Genomic DNA, 10,120 nt, shown 5'->3' on the forward strand with positions numbered 1-10,120 from the left:
TTAAGGCTCTTATTTGTCATTTGTGCATTCATTGACATTGAATTGTGCAATCTTGCCTTCTCGGCCATCGTGCGTTGTGATGCTCGGTTGGTGGCCCGAGAGTCGAGAACCACACTTCCTTAAGCTTAAGAAATGATAGGAAGGGTGGTTGTGCACACATATCTTGCAAATACACTGCCATGCCCCTTCTTGTTCTCTGTTGCAGCAAACTGGAGCTGAGCAGAATTTTCCGGTCGGCAGACCAAAAAAAATAGCTGGCCGACCACTTTTTCTGGTCTGCAACAAGTGGAAGTGGTCTACAGGTGGTCTACACCACCAATAAGTGGTCGGCCGTAGGGGTGCAACTTGGGTAGACTCATCCCAAGCAACCCGAACCCAACCCGAATTTTTTAGGGCTTGGACAAGATATTTTCAAATTCAGTACGGGTTTGGGCAAAAATTTAGAAGCCCGAATTAAATTTGGACGAGCTTGGGCAAAGACATCAAACAACCCAAGCAACCCGAAACCCGAATTGTACATATATAGATATATAAAAATATCAAATATATATATAAATTATTAGCCATTACATGATATTAAAGTAATTTAGATTATTAAATCATATTGAATATATATTATATATACAAATAACATAAAATTATACTTTTTATTTTTTATTTTTTATTTTCACTCATAAATTGTAAAGACTACTATAACGGCATCTCTCTTACATTATATAAATTATTTGTTTTCATAATATTAATGATTTTCTATATATAAAAAAATGTAAATAGTATCAAATTTTAATAATGCAGGTGCAAAATAAAAAATAAAAAAATGAAATTCGAGTTTAACTCGGGTCGGGCTTGAGCAAGCAACCTTGGGTTACAATTCGGGCTTGGACGAGACTGGGCATATCTCAGTACAACTTGGGTTAGGCTTGGGCAACCTCTCAACCCGACCAAACCCGCCCGAGTTGCACCCCTGGTCGGCAGCCTTCCTGGAGGTTCCAATGATGGAGTAAAAGTTATCTGGAGCTTTGTGCAGTGTTCTGAAGTCAAATGCAAACAGAGGCAAGTTGGGGCATCGAAATGGATTTCCAAACAAGGTGACCGAGCATGCATGCACTTCTCGCCCTGAGGACCTCTACTTACTGTCTTACTTAGCTGCTTTGCTTAGTTAGCTATTTGGTTCTGTACTTAAGTAGTTAATGCACTTAGCTATTCAATTTGTGTTGTAATTAGTTAACTTGTTAGTTAATTAGTTTCATTTTGTAATAATTAGTTTAATTAGCTTAGATTAGCTAGTTAGCTTATTATTCGGACCCTCCGTCGGGAGGGCACAAATGTTGTAATAAGCACGCGTGTGTGATGCATGTCTTCCAACCCCCATTTCTTTCTCCCTTTTACTTATCTGCTTTCAGTGGTTAGTTTTAGGACATATTTCAATTAGCATACTTATGTTTATATGTTTGCATTCATTCATCTGTTTTGCATGCACCGGGCTCGGCACATCATACAAACTGCATTGTATTTCAATACTAATTTGAATTCATGTTATCAAGTTGCATTCACATGACATCTTAGAATAGCCAAGCCTATCTTAGTTGCATTTTGCATGTGTTGCATTAGGCATTGTTGACATAGCTAAGATCATGCATTGATTACCAACTAGCTTCTGTTTTGGCTCAGAGTACACTATGAGTGTTTATGCTTTAACATCCTTGCATACGTGTAGGTGACTGCCATAATAGCATGCTTGCCATGAGGCTAACTGTTTAAGTGATTAAATGCATGAATGCCTGTGGATGAAGGCTTTATTGCTTGAATTGGAACAATTCATCGAAATGCGAGTTTTAAGCCCACTTGAAGTGGCAAATCACCATGTTTTCTAAGCCCACTTAAGGGTGGCAAAATCCGCGTCTTAGCCTACTTGCGAGTAGCAACTTCAAACCATTTTCAAACAAACAAACATGAGATGTTTTGTTCCAACTTGAGCGATTTAGTCTATACTTGTATGTTGTGCGCATCACATAGTAATTCTAGATTAATAATCGGAATAAGAACGCTTGTGTTTTCAAAAACAACATATCATGTTAGTAAAGGCCGATCTTTGATCGGGCGAGCGGGGGTGCTCATTGTATGACATTCCCTTCTCGTACCCAAGTTTCCAAGCCGAGGCAACTTTGGTGATGACGGACACGTGGCCTTAGGCACGAGTCAAGGTTTCCTAAATTTCCCAAAATAAAATATTTAGGTGGCGACTCTGAAATCTGGCAAAACAGTCCATGTTTGGCGCTTTTTGATTAAAATCGATTTTCCAAAATGATTTGCCAGATTTGGACTCTTTGGTGATTTATCAGTCTTACATTGCACTTTGTGAGATTAGATTCAGAACCGTGACATGAGTCCGAACTGTAGTAGCTAAGAACAAGGATTCGCGCCCTCGCGCACGGAGCGGAGTTCGGGCGGTCTACAGTTTCGGGTGACTCCGCTGGGGATTTAGAGAACTTAACTCAAACTCATGATATGTTGTTTTTTCTACACTTATGTGTTTCTCTGCATTGCATTTGCATTGGTGCGCCTAGGACACCGTGTTTGCCGTCTGCTATTCCTGAACAGTTTGTCGGAGGCTTGCTTGGAAAAGCGTGCCATAAGGCTAACCGGTTGCGGGCTCTGCCACAATGGGAACACAAACCTCGGTTTTCACCGAGGCACCCTTTTTGGCTATTCGACCTAGTGCATATCGGAATCCATAAGTGACTATTCCAAACTAGGACAGGTTGCTTACCCGGTTGTAGGTTGTTTGAAACCGCTGTGTGCGTAGTGAAAACCTAGCTTCTGACAAGATAGGACAGGGAAACCCTACCCTTTCATAGGGATGTTTTGGCTCTTACTTGCTTGATATGTGCTGTCAGAGTGTGTCTCCACAGGTTGTATGTATCAGTTTTCAAGTCTGGGTATCAGGCCTGAGGGCATCAGTATTTTGGGGGAATCAGTTTTACCTGAGGGTATCAGTTCACATGCAGAATTTGGGGCAAAATTCAGTAGAGAGCACAGTCATTCAGCTATGCTCATATCTGGTTTGGTGAAATCAAGCTAAGATGCTGTCTGTTTTCTTCTTTTGCAAGGTAGTCTTGGAACCATAGCTTCAGAAGGCTCCAATAGCCCCCGGGTACACTGGACTTGTATTGATAGACTTTGTCAGGTCAGAATTGGTTCAGAAGCAACTGTAACCAGTCCGCGGAGGGGACCCCGCTACAGTTCGGACTCTCGATTTGTGTCACGGTTCTGAATCTGAACCAAAGAGTCCAAATCTGGCAAATCGTTTTGAGAAACAGATTTTTGAAAAAAGTAGTGCCAAACATAGACTGCTTTGCCAGATACAGAGTCGCCACCTAAATATTTTAAAATGGGAGAATTTAGGAAACCCTGACTCGATGCCAAAGGCCACATGTCCGTCATCACCGGAGTTGTCTCGGCTCGGGAGCTTGGGTACAATCGGGGAAGGTCAGCTATGAGCACCCCCTTTCGCCCGGTCCGAAGACCGGCCTCTACTAACCATGATATCCGTTTTTGAAAACGTTATGTGTTCTTAAACCAATTATTAGCCTAGAATTACTATGTTATACGCGCAGCAAACAAGTATAGACTAGATTGCCTAATTTGGAAATAAGCATTGCATATCCGCTTGTTTTGAAAGCGCTTTGGAATTTGCTACTCGCAAGTAGGCTAAAACACAGATTTCAACGAGTTTTTCCAACTCAAGCAATCCAACCTTCACCCACAGGCATTCAAACAGTTTAACACATAAGCACCTAGCCACATGGTAAGCATGCTGTCATGGTAGCGTTCACACTCATGCGAGATGCTAAAGTGAAAATACTTACATCGTACTCCGTGCCAAAACAATGAACCCATTAGTAATCAATGCATGATCCAAGTCCATGTTTAAATGTCTAATGCAACACATATAGGATGCAATCGAAGTAGGCTCGGCTAACCTAAGCATGGCATATGAAATGCGATCAACTATCACATATTCAATTTTTGAATTGAAATACAAATGCGGTTAGCGTGATGTACCGAGCCTAATGCATGCAATACAAATGTATGAATGCACGCATGCATAGCATAAGGTATGCTAAATTAAACGTGCCCTAATCTACCATCATAAGCAGGTAAATAAAAGGGAAGAAAGAAGTGGGGATTGGAAGACATACACACACTCACCCACACTTATTACAGATTTGCCCTCGCTCGGAGGGACCAAATAAATATTACAAATTAATTAACTACGCAAGCTAATTAAATATTACAAATTGCCTAATCAACTAAGCAAAATAACTTAAGCTAAGAAAAATAGGAAAATCGCCTCAGGAAACGCGCCGCCATACATAGGCTGCCTCTGTTTTCCTTCCTTCACTCCTCTGGAGGCTGCCAAAACCTTAGGACTACATCCCTAGACATTGGGGAGTGCCACCGGCTGAGTGGAATTACCACCGGCAGTGGTATGTGGCCATCGGCACAAAATGAAGCTGTCGGCAGAGAAATTATTGCCGGTCGGCAATATACACTGCCGGTCGGCAGAGTGTTCCTGCAGAATCTGCAAATGACAGCAACAGAGGGCAAGGCAAAGCATGGCAGCACAATTCAAGGCATGTATGTAACAATCATGTCCCTTATCATGGTAGTGACTCAAAGGGGCATGTGTCTCGATTCTCGGACCACCAATCACGCATTTCCATGCATGATGGCCCAAAGAACCAAGTATGCAATTTTCATGTCAAATGAAATGCAAACCAATCAAGCAAAACAAGTCCCAATTCCTATCACCAAGTCAAGGAACAAAGCATGCATGCAAGATGCAATGCAACCTAGGCATGCAAGCTAAGGATACAACATGGCATGGCAAGGCACTTATGCAAGCATACAAGCAAACATGAGGCAATGCCAACTAATGGCAAGATGGACTTAAACATGATTTAGGCAACTCTAATAAGGCCCAAAACAGTGGCCAAAATGCTATAATTAGGGACCAAATACACATGCACACATACATATGTTGAAAGGCCAACACTAAGGCACAAATTAGACAACCCTCAAGCACGCTTGAAAGAGGCAATCATGGACTAAAAAGCATGCAACATAAGCTCTGAAAATCATGTTAATACAAGGTGCCAAACCAAGCGACAAGTCAAGTTAAACATACAACAAATGGCCTAAGTGCTTGGAGCAAGTCAAAGGGGCTTGAAGCATATTTAGCATAACAATCAAGGCATGCATTAAACAACTAAAAACAGATTTTTAGTATGTTAAAACAAGGCTAAAGGACTACTTAGATGGCATCTAAGTGGCTCCAATTAGAGGCATGTACAATGGTCAAAACATGGAGCATGCAACACATGCTTCCAAAACATTAAAGAAGCATTCAAGGCAAACACATAGGCATGGAAATGGGACTGAAATAGCATGTAGGGTGGTTCCAAATCACCAAATCGATTCAAAGATGCCATGCTATACGTGCACATACTCAAGGCCAACAAGCCGGAATGCAAAGGAGCTATACTAAGCATGTCAAAATCAACCCAAACACTTATGGACAGACCTAAAACATGTCAAGATAGGCACAAAACCTTCACAAAACTAAGCCTAAAACATGCTCCAATAAGGGCTAACGACCTAAGGCATATTAAGGCATAAACAAGGCATTACATGGCAACTATGCTAAGAATGCATGGTGTACCAAAACCAATTTAAAATCATGTTATATTATGGATATATAAGCATGAAAAATAGCCTATACATGCTCAACACACACTCAAACATAGGCTCCCTTTAAAGGCCAAAATATGCCCTTTTCAAGGACAACAAGGGGAGGAGGTGGCCCTCCCCTTCTTGGGACTTCAAGGCATCATCTTCACCACTGAAATCCCTCAAGATTTCAGTGGTGAAGAGACCCCGACACCAAAATCCCAGAGTTCACACAAAAGGGCACAAAATGAGGCCTTTCAAGGCCTAAGGGTGTTCAAACTTACCAAAACCACAAAACACTCTTAACAAACAACCAAGAGGGCTTAAAAAAAGAACTTTTTATGTTATACAATAAGCACAAAAACAGCTGTAAGATAGGTAGAAAATCAATGCAAAAATGGGGAATATAGGGGTAAGATCCTTACCCTTGAAGATCCCTTTACAAGTGATGCTCCAATGGCCCTCCTTGGCTCCAAACCAGTCAAGAACCTCAAGAACAAGCCTTTAGAACCTTAGTTTCAAGAGGAAGGTGAAACACTAGGTGCTTGTGTGCAATAGTATGGACTAAAACACACACAAGAGTAAATATAGGGATAGGATGTGTATGCAACTCAAACCCTAAAACTAGAGCTTCTCTCTGTGTTTTTCCCTCTCTATAATGTCTAAACTCTCTAACCTCTTCAACCAAGAGAGAGCCCCTCTCTATATAGAAGCTTTTGTCTTGTAAAGCTTACAAGACAAGCTTCACAAGAGGGAGATCCCTCCATACACGTGTATGGAGGGGAGCAAAAGCAAGACAGTTGTCTTAAAATATCTGCAAAAGCAGATGCACAGTAGTCGGCCGGCCAAAAATGCCATCTTGGCCAAAAAGAGTGCCGATCGGCACTAAAAAGTGCTGACCGGCAACAAATAGTGCCGACCGGCAATATATATATTGCCGGTGGATACAAAAAAATAGCCGGTGGCCTCTAGCCACTGCCGGTGGTGGGTGGGGATGGTCTACAAGCCCTACCCTGCCTCTCAAAGGAAAAACACAAGTGTTTGGTGCAAAACCAAACACTAAACGGTCGAGTTCGGAGATCCGGAGACAAGGCGCGTAGCCGAGACCTCCGGGAACTCCAAACGAACACAGACATGGATGATCACCGAGTGTTCAAACGGTGACGTCCAAGTCTTGAGGACGGTCAAAAATGGGGTGTCTACAGCAACCTGTGTTTACCTCACCTCCACCGGTTACAAGACGAAGGAAGTTCAGGAAGAATTCACCAGTACAGTTTTTATAGCAGTCACACCTCAGTTCACCTGGGTCTAGTCTGGTTTGGGAACAGTTGTCTGCATTCAACTCAGCACGAGATCCATTACCCATTCCCATGGCTCAGTATCTCCCAGCCAGTATGGAAGAACAGATGCGGTACCTGCAACAAACAATTGAGGCACTACAGCAGGACGCAGTCCGTCAGGCTAAAGTCACGGCTCGCCAGGCTGAAGTCATGGCTCGTCAGGCGGAAGTGATAATCCAGCTACAACAACAACAGCCACAGCAGGCTGCGACTTCTACATCTCATGCACCTCCCACGGGTAACCCGACACCCGGAGCCACTACCTATACTGCTAATTTCCAACAGACTCAGGGTAATCCGGCGGAGCCAATCCCAAAGCAAGTCTTTAAAGCTCCTGTCTATCAAACCGAAGCTCCGTTTGGATTTGAGGTTGACTCAACTGCACTTAAGGTCAATAAACTAGAGAAATTATTCAAACAAGCACAAGGAGTGAACTCCATCCCGGATTTAGAGGACGGGTATATTGAATCTGCAGTTGCCTTACCGAAGCGGTTTAAAATGCCACATATCAACCGCTTTGATGGCTCTGGAGACCCAAGGGTGCACCTCTATCTGTTTTTTGATATTCTAAGGCCAATGGGTTTGACCCTAGCCCAGACGTTATCACTATTCGGCCGAACCATGTCTGGGATAGCCGCAATCTGGTATGCAAAATTGAAAGACTCTATGAAACAAAATTGGGAAGAGCTGGCTGAGGTCTTTATTGCTCAATACTCCTACAACACACAGATCGAGGTCACAACTCGTGATCTCGAAGTCACCCGCCAAGAGCCAAATGAGGGTTTTTTAGAGTTCATGACGAGGTGGAGAGCAAAGGCCTTAATGGTGACTACAAGGCCTTTCGACAAATATCATATCAGGATGATTGTTTAGAATCTGCATGGCAAGTTGTTACAGAAGATGATCGTTCTACCTTTGTTTACCTTTCCAGACCTTCATGGAATGGGGGTTCAAATAGAGGATGCCATCTGACAAGGGATCTTTGCAGAAGATGATGAGCCTTTGAAGAAGAATGTTGTTCGCAATTTCAATGCTGCTGCTGATGGTAGCACAGCTGGGAAATGCTCAGAAGTAGACATTATCACCACTTCCCTCAATGGCCAAAAACCAACTACTTCAACTCGGTCCCAAGCCCAAAATTTCCATCCTCTTTACATGAGTCTCTCTCAAGCTTTGAGAATGCTGTGAGAGGAAGGGCACCTAGAGCTCCTAGAACCTCAACCCCTTCCAAATCCTCTTCCACCAAGATATGACCCAGCTAAATATTGTGCCTATCATCAACAACATAGTCATGATATGAACCGTTGCATCCGCCTCCGTAATAAGATCAGATTCAGGATCTTATTGACGAAGAGACCATACCTCCACCTAAAGGACCTCGGGCAAGTACTGACCCGTCATCGCTGCATCTCAATCAGATCCATTTACTGCCATCTAGTTACAACCCCAGCATATACATCACTCACCCCAGCCCATCTACCCAAGCCTGAGGTGTTCATTCTAGAAAGCACGGACCTGTGCATGATGGATGCACCTGGACCCCAATCATCTCAAACCCGTGAGCCCACTATTTCTGAGCTGATGAGAATGATCGAAGATCTTCAGAGAATTGTGGCAGATTTAGCCTTTGGGATATTGGCTCCGTCATCAACCACACCACATACTGGGAATTTTGTGTCAAAAGGTTCCTCAATCTTGGGACGGGCTGCATTTGAAGAAGGCCAATCCCTTGGCAAAGTGGAGGCAAGTGGAAAGAACAAGGTAGGGGTAAACATTGATCCCCATGAACATCTTTTGTGGGTTGTTGAGGCTTTGAAAGCCGAAGGGCTAAACAAACAGCAAGTGCTGGCAGTTGTTGCAAAAACTGTGGATGACACTTTTGCCACTCAGAACGAGAGCAGTTTGAATCAAGGGGCAAGCCGGGAGAAGGGCCGTTGTACCAGAAATGTTCCTTTCAGCTCTAATCCCGTGCTCAAAAGAGATCAGCAAACCTAGTCAACGTCTACCAATTCCTTTGCTGGTGCATCCAGCAAAACTCTACAAACCTCGAAGTACCCACCCCGAGGCCAGAGGGTCTTCAATCCCCTCTACATGACTTTGTCCAAAGCTTTCCGAACCCTTATAGGACAAGGGCATCTGAATCCCCTGGAGGTGCGACCATTACCAAATAAACTTCCTTTCTCCCATAACCCGGCCAATTACTGTGCCTTCCATCAATAAGCCGGCCATGACACTGACACATGTTTTCATCTTCGCCATGAAATACAAGATCTGATTGATAACAAGGTCATCGTCATGCTGGGTCCGGCAAAGTCTATCGGCACCGAGTCAGTGAACTTGGGGGATAATGTGATTATGTGATCGGGGGATGAACCGCCTGCTAATGGTGCTCAGTTTACTCCAGATATGGGGATGGCATGCACTGGTTTGAGCAATGTACAAATGTTATTTTTTTTACTTTCTGACTTGGGTGTTGGGTCAGTCTTGTTGTGTTATATTGAGTCAGTCTTTTGTACTGAGTCAATCGAGTCTATCTTGTTGTGTCGGAGTCAGGTGATTTCGGGGGTGTTACCTTGGACATCACTATCTTGTTTTCTGTTTGTCTTTTACACTCTTTTGAGTCTGTTTCTGCCATAGGGCCAGTTGCGCTAGAAGATTTGAATGAAACAGCAGTGATTTTCACACTCTTAAGTTTGTTTCTGCCTTAAGCCAGTTGTGCCAGAAGATTTGAATGAAACGGCAGTATATTTTGACCTACTCTTCTGTGCCTTGAAGTCATTGCATTGACCAATGTTTTTCAAAACTTTTTGAATACTATGATGAAAACGAAGAGGAAGGAATTCCTCTGGATTTGTAAAATTTGATCAATTGAGAGGAAGAGAGGCATGCTAAGCCCTTAATGAATGAGATCATGTTTTTTAATGTGAGTACTGAGAACAATCCTGGCTTGATCTAGATTGGTTCTACATTGTCTTTCGACGCGAGCGACTAGTCGCTTTCTTAAAAGATTTCAAAAAAATGTTTTGTGTAGTCCTGCGAAGACCTGT

This window comes from Camellia sinensis, chromosome 10, assembly GCF_055761805.1.
Source record: "Camellia sinensis isolate YWXY chromosome 10, ASM5576180v1, whole genome shotgun sequence".
Taxonomy (NCBI): Eukaryota; Viridiplantae; Streptophyta; class Magnoliopsida; order Ericales; family Theaceae; genus Camellia; species Camellia sinensis.